Genomic DNA, 12,193 nt, shown 5'->3' with positions numbered 1-12,193 from the left:
AAATTAACGCGTTAATCGCGCGTTAACGCAAATTCATTTTAACGGCACTAATTTTATTAACGCGCGATTAACGCAGCGCGCATTTCTGTTTGACCCACTACCTAGCCCATAGTTAAAGAAATGGATGCAGTGCTGCCAACCTAGCGAAAAGTGTCTAGCAACAATACATAAACACATAATTGGACAAACCCAATATAGTTTCTGAGGCTCTTCGGTTTTGCTGAACGTGCGTGAGGTCTCCCAATGAATGCGCGCGCACCTCCCTCTCTTCATATCTGCGTCTGCTCTGTTCAGCGAGCGGCAGTGGAGCAGCGCTTTCGGTTAAAACAGATGTTATGTTCATTCCAGTGCTTGAAGTGGGCCGGTACGCAGGTACTTCTGTATTTTATCCTTTTGCGTACACCGGCACTTCTGCCATATTTAATGAATGCAAGCGGAGTCGGGCTACGTTAGGATTGTTGCTGTGGGGTTGATGCGTAAAGCCACATACGAGTATGCACGCGAAAACGGCGTATTAAATGCACGTCAAACACATGCATAATTGCATATCATATGTACGCCAAAGTTAATTTCAGCTTGTTAATAGCACGCCAAATAGAAACAGAAAGTCGTGCTAGTGCGCATTTGCATGAGACCAGGCTCTCCAATCAGTACATTATAACCAAAACAATACATTAAAACATAAAAGAAGCAGGTTTTTGGGATCACATAACTTTAAATGGCTAAACACCTAAAAAGTCAAAGGATCCTGAAGGCATTCAAACAGGAAGTTAAAAACAACGATAATAATGCAGGGAATAGTGACTTATGTCCAGATGCCGGTAAATGATTCTTTTCAGTGATTGAATCATGATCATAATTCAGGATTTTTTTTCAGTTATTATTTCATATTACTTTGGTTGTCTGATAACAGAAATATTACATCAAAACAATGGAAACAGTTTTGTTGAGAACTTGGCTGCATCAAATGACAGTATGTGGGCACCTAGAGGCAAACAAATGTAATAATAAACGTAGATTTTGCATGTTCAGAAGAAGTGAGCTGCCCTGTCCTGCAAATAATGTAAACAGGCTTGTGTAAGTAAATTGCTCAGTGCAAAGAAAGAGAAGTAATGGGAACCTGGTGTTTCTATGTTCTTTTTTTCATGTGTCTAATAGACATGAACAAGTTATTTGAAAAACATCTATGACATTTGAAACAAGTTAGTCTAGTCAAGTATGGTTTCACTGATAATAAGCACATATTTGCTTAAAGCATCCATGCCAATGTTGATTAGAGTATTAAAAACTTTAAAAAGTGTTAATTTAAGGTACATTTAGAACAGATAAAAATGTGCGATTAATCGCGAGTTAACTCAAGACAACCATGCGATTAATCGCGATTAAAATTTTTAATCGATTGACAGCCCTAATATATATATATATATATATATATATTAGGGCCGGGACTCGATTAAAAAATTTAATCTAATTAATTAGAGGCTTTGTAATTAATTAATCGAAATTAATCGCATTTTAATCGCATGTAAATATTTGACCTGAGAACAGTGAGAATTAAGAATTTTACATGGATTTTTAGTATACCATTGAATAATGACTGAATACATAAGCTTAAGCAACAAAATATTGCTTATTTTTGTTCAACCAAGTCCACCAGACCAGTACAATATTGCCATTAAATGTAGCAAGAGGCACGTTCTTTAACGAGTCTTTCATTCCGAGAACTCTGCTCTTGTGTTTGCTTAATTATGCATTTAAATGTTAATGACCAAACCTATCATTATAAAAGTTGCTGCACATGGAATATAATGCGGATAACATTTAAAAAATAGTTTTTAATCAGGTTACACACTGATTATTTATCACTCAAACCCCTTTCTCTACCTGTCCGTTGGTCGCGTATATCCTCCATGTTTGTAGTTTTTTAACACTTTTTATGCGTATTTGTAGTTCTAATCGAATCCTCGTTCATGGCGCAGTGTGTTGCGGGCAATATTAGCAGTTAAAAGTGTGCATTGATCGTTAAGTAGTAGACCATCCGGGAATCTTTGGAATACTTTTTAAACATACTACGATTTGGGACATACAATACTATTTAGGACGGACGTCTTTGGCTTGTCTGAACGCTAGTTTGTGCTCCAGTATAATCGGTCCGCCTAATCTCATCCAGTGAGAAACGTTCCGCGGTGCAAAACTTAGTGCGATTAAAATGCGTTAAAAAAATTTAACGCGTTATTTTTGTGTAATTAATTAATCTAAATTAACGCGTTAAAGTCCCGGCCCTAATATATATATATTGTATGTTGCATTCTGACACACATTTTCATTATTTCTGCATTATTGCCATCTAAAATGTTATTTTTCTTGACTATGCCTTTTTTTTTTAAATGCCAATTTTAAATAGACCAAAATGATGCAAAACTGTGTCAAAATGAACACTGAGTCTAGGGAAATGGGCCATAATCATGACTAGCAGCACTGTCACTATCCACCTCTGCCCTCTAGGCAAGTTTAACCAGAGGGATGACACACCAGAAGAACCCAGTGACAGCTCCACATTCCCTTGCCGGCAGGTATGTGGAGTGAGGGGTAGGGGACGGCTTTGCAGAGAAGGAGAGAAAAATTGATGGACAAAGAGATGGCAATGTCACTTTTATTTATCCTTTCTTTGGCTCATGCCAGTGACTCATTAGTACACGCAGAGACTGTGTTGTCTGTGGCCTTGGTGTTTCTTCAACAAAGGAAGAAAAAGACAAAAGCAGCATGCACCCTTTGAATAAACCTTTCAGATGAAACCAGTACGAGTATGCATATCGTCCAGCCTTTGAAAATAACGAAAGTGTGTAAAAAAACATAATTGGTGTCATCCTGATGTGGAAGAACAGAACCTTGACCTTCTCAGATGAGGTCCAGCTTACAGTCAATGTGGCTTTTAAAAGATGCACAGTTGTAATAAATAAATTCAATTATTTGCCAGTAGCAGTAGCAATGTATATTGCATGTATATGGTATCTTTGTGGATAAAGAAAGACATTTTAAAAAATGTAGGATAAAAAAAAACATATAGTTGGAGAAACACAGTAAAGTTCAGGGCAAATGTGTCACATGCCATGCAGAGCAGACTGCACACTGGTATTTTTGTGACTTTAAGGAAGAGTTCACCCAGAAATGAGTCATTATGGTTTTTCCAAACTCACCCGACTTCTTTTCTAAAGGTGACATATTTGAAGAATATTCTGGTCAGTCTTTTCAATGGAATGAAACTCAAGCTAAGACTTAAGTGGGCTGTTATTGATCTCTGAGTCAGTTGAACTTGAGAATCAACTTTTGGATGAATCATTAAGATCATTTTTGTGAACTGGACTGATTTAATGGAAAAATGTAATCTAAAATAATTAATTGACAGATTGGACATCACTCCTATAAACTCCTCCTATATGCTATTGTATGGCTACGAATGATATAAAATTGTGAACAAGTCATACAGACCATCTTATGATATGGTTCCTTCATTTTGGTGCATGACAGCCTTGTTCTCTTCATCAAAATAATTTTAAAGTGCCCGGGATATTATTCAAGCGTTCGGCTATTCGACTCTGACCCCACACATATTCAAATAAGAATGTTAACCTAGTGTTTAGAAATATACGATGTGAAACAGTAGCTTATAAATAACCAGGATTAATTGCTAACCCTGAGTTAAGTATGAGCAGTGTGAAAAAGCAAATATATAAAATACTTGCTGTTCTTTTGAAGTTTCAACACTGAAAATCATAAAAGGAAATGTTTCTTAAAGATTATCCTCTGACCTGGGTATCTATGGAGGCTTATTCCATTCCAATTCCTTGAATATTTGTATTCAGCAGATACTAAAAAGTTAATTAAATGTTCTAAAAATCCATATAACAGAAATACTATAACAGATTGGTTTGAGGCACTTGCTCATCTAAGTGAATTACCACAACTTTTCACCAGTTTTATGGTAATGACAATGTCTGTCCTGATAGAGTAGATCCAGGTTTTAAAATCTGGTCAATTCAAGGTATTAGTAAGGTGTTTGGTCTCTTTAATGAAGGAAAATATGTGACCCTGGACCACAAAACCAGTCATAAGGTAAAATTTTACAAAACTAAGATGTATACATCATATGAAAGCTCAGTAAATAAGCTTTCTATTGATGTATGATTTGTTAGGATAGGACACTATTTGACCGAGACACATCTATTTGAAAATCAGGAATCTGAGGGTGCAAAAATATCAAAATACTGAGAAAATCACCTTTAAAGTCGTCCAAATTAGGTTCTTAACAATGCATATTACAAATCAAAAATTACATTTTGATATATTTACAGAAGGAATTTTACAAAAAATCTTCATGGAACATGATCTTTACTTAATTTCCTAATGATTTTTGGCATTAAAGAAAAATCAAACATTTTGACCCATGCAATGTATTTTTGGCTATTGCTACAAATATACCTCAGTGACTTAAGACTGGTTTTGTGGTCCAGGGTCACATATATGTCCTTTGAAGAAAAAAAAAAAAGATTTGGATTATCGCAAAAGCACTTACATAGCTTCATTCTATCAAGAAAAAAGCCAAAGTCTGGTTTAGCCTTCTTTTTCTACTTTGGAAAATATTACACGTAACTGTTTGAAAGGTAGAGGCAAGATATCTGTTATATAAACACTTTGTGGCCAAATCTAAAGAATCATTTATACAGATTTCAAGCATGGCGGTCTGACCTGCAGGTCTAACCAAGAAAATAGCTGAAGAAGAGTGGCAGAAAAGCATGATTAAAAGCCCAAACTCAGACAATCAACACCCATTTGAAACTGCTTCAGTATAAATGGTTGACTAGACAATATATCACTCAAGTTTAGTTACATCATTTCAACCTGAATATTCCTGATATATGTTACAAATGTAAACAAAAGATGTGAACTTTATTCTATTGAATGTGGGAATGCACTAAAGTTAATTGTTTCTAGGTTAAAATATGATGTGAAATCATTGGTTAAGTAATTCCTCTTGATCCCAGGTTGTGTAACTTACATATTCGCCCTGTGAATTTTAAAATCACCAAAAAATGAAAGATTGTTGTTCATTCTCTGTTTGCTGGAAGCTAAACATGTTCTCGGAAAAAAGAAGAAAGTCCAGAAATGCTTCTTGAACACCAAATCAGCATCTTATGATGGTTTCTGAAGGATCATGTGACACTGAAGACTGAAGTAATGCCTGCTGAAATTCAGTTTTGCCATCACAGGAATAAATTACATATTTAAAATATAAAACTTTTATTTTCAGTTATAATAATTTTGCAATATTAATTACAGTTTAACTTCATATTTTGACCAAATAAATGCAGCCTTGGTTGAACATAACAGACTTATTTCAAAGGTATTAAAGGGGACATCAGATGCCCATTTTCCACAAGTTGGTATGATTCTTTAGGGTCTTCATTAAATTTCTGCAACATACTTTGGTTAAAATCCTCAATGCTTGTGTAAAACAACACCCTTTTTAGCTTGTCAAAAACAGCTCTATTCACAGCGACCCGTTTCGGTGCATGTCTCTTTAAATGATAATGAACGACTTTTACATTCAACTACAAAACACCTGCATTGTTTACGAGACGTTGTCGCTAAAGCTGCTCGAGCGTGAAGAAACTGGCGGACAGCGTTCAACTTTTTCAAATCAAAACGGCTTGATAATTGAGACTGTTTAGGTTTTTTGGTGATTAAAAAAAAGTGAATGGATTTTTATCATTGTAGGGCGGTTATGCCCACACACTGCTATGCAGTGGATTTTACATCCAATGTCCCCTTTAAGAAATATATATTATACTAACTACAACTTTTTGCTCACTGTAGGAAATCCAAGTCAGTATTGTTCTCTCATAACCACACTGTGTTTTGCTGTGTGCAAGTGTCTGTGGATAGAGCAGAGGAGAATGAATAGTTGGAGTGGATGCATTACCCACACTGGGCCTTCCCAGAGTGCAGGAGGTGAGGCCAGCCTGTCTTCCCCATCACTTTCATCTATCAATCTATCCATTTTAAAGCGCAAAGGGAGCGCGGAGGCAGTGTGCAGGTGCTAATGTCTTACATTTAGCTTTCTATTTTAAAAAAAAGCATGCCCTCCAAATAGAGTATCTTTCAATCTGCAAAAATCTTTCAGCTCTGGCAAAATTGTCTCGCTTTGATGGGCTAAAAAGTGTTTGTGCTTATTGGTGGCTGCCATATATACCGCCTGGGTCAAGGAAGTCTTTCTTATTCAGTCAAGCTTTCATTTGCAGTTGCTGTTACACAAACATTCAATTATACGCATATACGCAAATGCTTAAAGCGTCTCATATATAGACTCCCCCTCAATGGCCACATCCCTCTTGATGCTTGCAGTTCTCTGTGGAAAATAACCCTATCAGTTATAGGCTTATAAAGGTATAATCTTTACCAAGAGTTCAAGTGTATTTATGACTAAATATAATTAGCGTTTATTCATAAAATGAAAGCATTTTATTTTCCTTTAGAAATGAGATCAAGTACACCATCAGAGGTTTTAATTTTGCATTCTTGACTGCGCTATTCACGGACCCTGTTTGCGTCTAACTGACTTTAAAGGGATAGATCACCCAAAAATGAAAATTATGTCATTAATTACTCACCCTCATGTCATTCCAGAAATGTAGTAGCCTAAGTGGGAGGATGGTGACATGGAAGAGAATAAATAGTTGAATAAAGTTATTTTTGTTTTCTTTGTGCACAAAAAGTGTTCTAGTAGCTTCGTAAAATTATGGTTGAACCACTGATGACACATGGACTATTTTAACAATGTTCTTACTACCTTTCTGGTCCTTGAACGTGTCAGTTGTGTTGCTGTCTATGCAGGATCAGAAAGTTCTCAGATTTCATCAAAAATATCTTAATTTGTGTTCTGAAGATGAACAAAGGACATGAGGGTGAGTAATTAATGACAGAATTTTCACTTTTGGGTGAACTATACCTTTAACTGATGTTTATTTGGTGCTCTTTCCTTTGCATCTCAACTTGTGTTGTGTTTATTAGCCTATTTTATGTAAACGCTTGTCTGATTAGCACAATGATCAGCACAAGCAGTCAATGTGAGTTGTGACTTCAAATCAACTCTGACAAAAGCCAAACTGTGCCTGAGTCTCTCTCTCTGGCTATTCTCTGTACCTCAGCACTGCTCGGCTCTGAAAGAAGCTCTTTGATAAGGCAGCAGTCAGGAAGGATGCAGGGAAGCATCCTTGTCAGAGACATTAGGACTGTGCGTGTGTGTACACAATGTTAATTCTGCTTTCTTGTCATACGCTTTTTTTTTTTTTTTGTAGGAGTCTAAAAAGTTCCATGAGTACTAAAAACGATCTGTTCATTTGTTCCTCTTGAGCTCTGTATTTTTTGTCTATTATTTATTTTTTTGTTAGTTTGTTTTTCAACCATTAATGCTTAAGAGTCTCCAATCTTTTTTGTCTTGTGCACTTTATTTGGTTGCCATGACAAACATGAATGTGAGAGAATCCATTTGAGACCCTTTCTAGTGTGGATGGCTAGTGCGTAATCTTCAGTAGGTGGAGATATGAGTCCTCTTGCTCTCTCTCTCTCTCGCAGCATTGGGCTCCCGACGGCATACAGATCAAAGGCTAAATAAACATGCATCACTTGTGTCCTATGCATCACTCCGTTTATACTTTTCTTTACTTTCACATTCATCACAAGTGTCTTGCTTTAAACGTCTTGGTCAAATCAAATTATTAAGAGCAGTTCACTTATGATTTAGCATCATTTGATAGACAGATCTTATTTATTTATTTATTTGAACAATATATTTATTGTTTCTTAAGCAGCAAATCAGTATATTAGAATGATTTCTGAAAGATCATGTGACACTGAAGACTGTAATAATGATGCTGAAAAAATCTGCTTTGCCATCACAGGAATAATATTGAAAAAATGTTAAAACAGAAAACATTTTTTAAATATGTAATAACATTTTACAATATTACTGTTTAACTGTATTTTTAATTAAATAAATCCAGTCATGGTGAGCATAAGAGACTACTTTCATAAATATTAAAGGATTTGTTCATTTCGAGAATAAAAAAATTCCTGATAATTTACTCGGCCACATGTCATCCAAGAGATTCATGTCTTTCTGTCAGTCGAAAAGAAATTAAGAATACAAGAATCCTCAAAATACAAGGTATTGATCATGTGAATATTACTACTAGGAAAGGCAATAGAACTTTAACTTAATAAAAAAGGGACGTTTTGAATTTATATGATTTATGAATGGCTAATATGTATCCAGGATTGAACGAGGACTTAGATTTTACCTATTTTTATGTTTTTTTTGTTGTTGTTTTTTTCCTAATGGATATTTGATTTGGAATCTTCTGAAGTATTTAATGAGTGCAAAAAAAAAAAGCTTTCCTGTGAATGTGTAAAGCTAGAGAGTTGTTGGTCACATGACTTAATGATCAGATGACTTAATAAATGGCATGGTTTTCACCTGTGCTAAGTTTGGTGTTTGCTCTCCCTGAAGAAGGCATCTGCCAAAACGTGTTGTAGAGTTTTTATATTTTTGTATGTAGCCAACTGACAATAAAGGCTTTTTAATTCACAAGAGTGCCATGGTCATTCTGAAGTTTGAAGAAATTAAGGTTTTTAAGGAAAACATTCCAGGATTTTTCTTCAATGGGGATCAACGGGTTGAAGGTCCAAATTGCAGTTTCAAAAGTGCTCTACATGATCCCAGCCAAGGAATAAATGTATAAACAATAAATGTATAAACAAAGAAAGAAAGAAACAAAAAGAAACAAAAAAGTAATTTATATACTTTTTAACCACAGATGCTCGTCTTGCAGTAGCTCAACTTCACACATTACATACACTTAAGGGTCAAATGTTTAAATCCCCCTTTCAGAATCTGCAAAATATTAATAATTTTAACAAAATAAGAGGGATTACAAAATGGATGTTTATTGTTTATTTAGTACTTACTGAATAAGATATTTCACATAAAAAAGTCCACAAGCGAAAATGATAGTTGAATTTAAAAAAATTACCCCGTTCAAAAGTTTACATCCCCTAGATTTTTAATACTGTGTTGTTACCTGAATGATCCACATCTGTGTGTTTTTTTTTTTTAGTTTTTTTTTTTTTTTGATAGTTGTTCATGAGTCCTTTGTTTGTCCTGAACAGTTAAACTGCCTGCTGTTCTTCAGAAAAATCTTTCTTTGACTTCTTTAAAAAATTCTTTGACTTTTCAGCATTTTTGTGTATTTTCCAACAATGACTGTGTGATTTTGAGATCCATCTTTTCACACTGAGGACAACTGACTCATATGCAACTATTACAGACGGCTCAAATGTTCACTGATGCTTCAGAAAGAAAATGATGCATTAAGAGCTGAGGGTGAAAACTTTTGAACAGAATGGAGATTTATTTTGCCTAAATATCTTTTTTTCATTTAGTACTGCCCTTCAAAGGCTACAGAAGATAGTTACATGTTTCCCAGAAGACAAAATAAGTTAAATTTACCCTGATCTTGAATTTCAAACTGTAATCACGTTAGAACGGTCATGCATGACATAGGTGGAAGTACTGACCCAGTGTTTACAAAGCAAATGTGCAAAGAAAGTCAACTGCCCTTTACACAAAACAGATAAAATAATGATTTTGGGTGATTTTGAAGTTGGAGGAGAAAATTAAATGGACTTTTTTTTTTTTTTTAACATCTTAAACCAGAATACACAGACTAATCGCAAATTACCTTTACATACAGTAGCTTGAAGTTGTAGATGCTCATCACAGAGCTAGTGCAAAATGAGCATTTGTGGTTAAGACCCCTTTTTCCTCAGCTGGGATCTATAGAGCCCTTTGAAGCTGCATTGAAAGTGTAAACTGGACCTTCAACCCGTTGATCTCCATTGAAGTGCACTATATGGAGAAAAATCCTGCAATTTTTGTTTTCCTCAAAAAGCTTCATTTCTTTTCGACTGATGAAAGAACCATATGAACATCTTGGATGACGGGGGTGAATAAATTGATAAATGAACAAATGATACATGAATTGATCTTATTCAAAGTGTTTCTATCAGGCTAATTTAGAAAAAAAAAGTTTTTATATCAGGTAATGTGTGTTAAACACATTGTGCAGCATTCTGTGTTAAAACAGGGTTTCAAAAATTCAGTCAGGCATGTGTGTCTAATAAATTCTTGAAGAAGCTCATTAGATCAGTGTGAAAAACTGAGCACTATGAATGCTTGCAAATGTCACCACACCTTCCTCTTTTCAATCACACTTCCTTTACTGAACCCATCAATGGCAATGAAAACATCATCAGGTCATATATTACCCCAGTGCTTAGACCAGTGAGCACATGGGATCATCACCGTCTCCCTTTCTTGCCTTTCAGTTGCTCCCTCAATCTATTGGCATCTCTATCTTTCATTGCTCCTTTATTTCTCGCCTTCCCTCTGTTTACCTTTATAGCCTGAAATAGTCTTTTTCTATTATTTCTGACCAAGTAGTGAAGAAGTCAGCATAGCACAGATTTTACCTTTGGATTTGTCACTTCTACGCATTTTGAAATCTTAACAAAACCTCATCCACAGTCACATCACACTCCTGCTGTAATTTAAGATCATATGACGTGTCCCAAATCCTGCAGTCCTTCTTGCAGCGAACAGCGCTTTGGGTAGAATGTCAGCTGTCTAGTATGAGCCATAGAGATGGATTTTTTTTCCACACAGGACCCTTAATTTAATCAAAGGATCAGATCAATAGACACCATGCTCAAAAACGCAACAGGCCAATAACAAACCATTTCTGAGCTGGAGGAGGAGGAGGGAACTTTATTGGCAGCCAGGGAAAAAAGTAAGTGAAATACAATAAGTCTCTATATGACATACACTCAAAGTCAAAGGCACATACAGAGAGGAACACCAAGTGAATTTGCTCCTTAAATTATCTTATCATAATACTATCCAAAGTCATTTTTGTAGCACCTCAGTTCAGTATCAGCAGCATGCTTATGTTGGTATTTTTAATCTATTTAAAATCTTTAACATTTAAATTTTAATAAAGCGGTCATATACTTTACTACAACTACTACTACTACCAATAATAATAATAACTTATGTTGTATTTTTGTGTTTTTACTGAAGGCATCATATAATTTTTGCAAAACGACAGACGCTGAGAATGCTGCACTAGTCTCTTCACATAGCCAATGTTGCTCTTTGGATAATTGTTGGTAAATATCAAAAAAAAAATTTCTTCTAAAAATCTATTCACTTCGCCAGTTTGACACTGCCACCTCATAAAATAGTTACGTTTTCCAATGAGATTGGGTTGTCTTATTCATTTTTTTTTACTCTTGTTTTCACATTTAAGTACCATTTTACAGTACTTTACCATAACTGGGAGAACTAAAGCCTGAAATACACTACACAACTTCTGTCACAAAATCTGAAGAGATTACAATAGGCATCATACTCTTACTGACTTTGTAAATAGTGACAGAGGAAAACTGGCCATCATACACTACATGACTGAAGATCATACACTACCAGACTTTCAAGTTGTTCCAATCACAACAAACTCACGCAGAAATGTGCGCCATTTTGCTAGAAGACGCTTGACAAATGAAAACAATATGTGTTCTAAAATTCTAAAATTCTAAAATATTAAACATGTTTGATATCCTCCAATTGGATGGAATAAGAGTCAAAAAAAAAAAAAACTAAAAAACTAAAGTCATACACTACACAATTTTCTATGGATCTGTAGACTGGCTTTGACTTTGAGCAACTAGCATGAACTTCTCCAGACCTTAAATCGGCGGAAAATCAGGGCAAAAAACACGTAGTGTATTTCAGGCTTAAGTTTCTGAATACTGTATACTGTAAAAATGTATTTGTCTGAAATCAGAAAGTGGTCTTTTTGGTTTGGCGAGGATGTTTCAGTTCTGAAAAATTACTATGTTTTCAATGTTTTTACATTTAAAATTAAATATAGACACTCAAGATACTCACTAAAAATAAAGGTTTCAAAAATTTTCTTTTTTGAACCATTTTAAGTTATCTGAAGAACCATTCAGTGAACGGTAAAATAACTTTTCTATGTAAAGAGCATTTTACTAATTAACATTTTTGTACTATAAA

The sequence above is a fragment of the Garra rufa genome, chromosome 1, assembly GCF_049309525.1.
Source record: "Garra rufa chromosome 1, GarRuf1.0, whole genome shotgun sequence".
In the NCBI taxonomy this organism is placed as follows: domain Eukaryota; kingdom Metazoa; phylum Chordata; class Actinopteri; order Cypriniformes; family Cyprinidae; genus Garra; species Garra rufa.
This window is presented reverse-complemented; position numbering follows the sequence as displayed.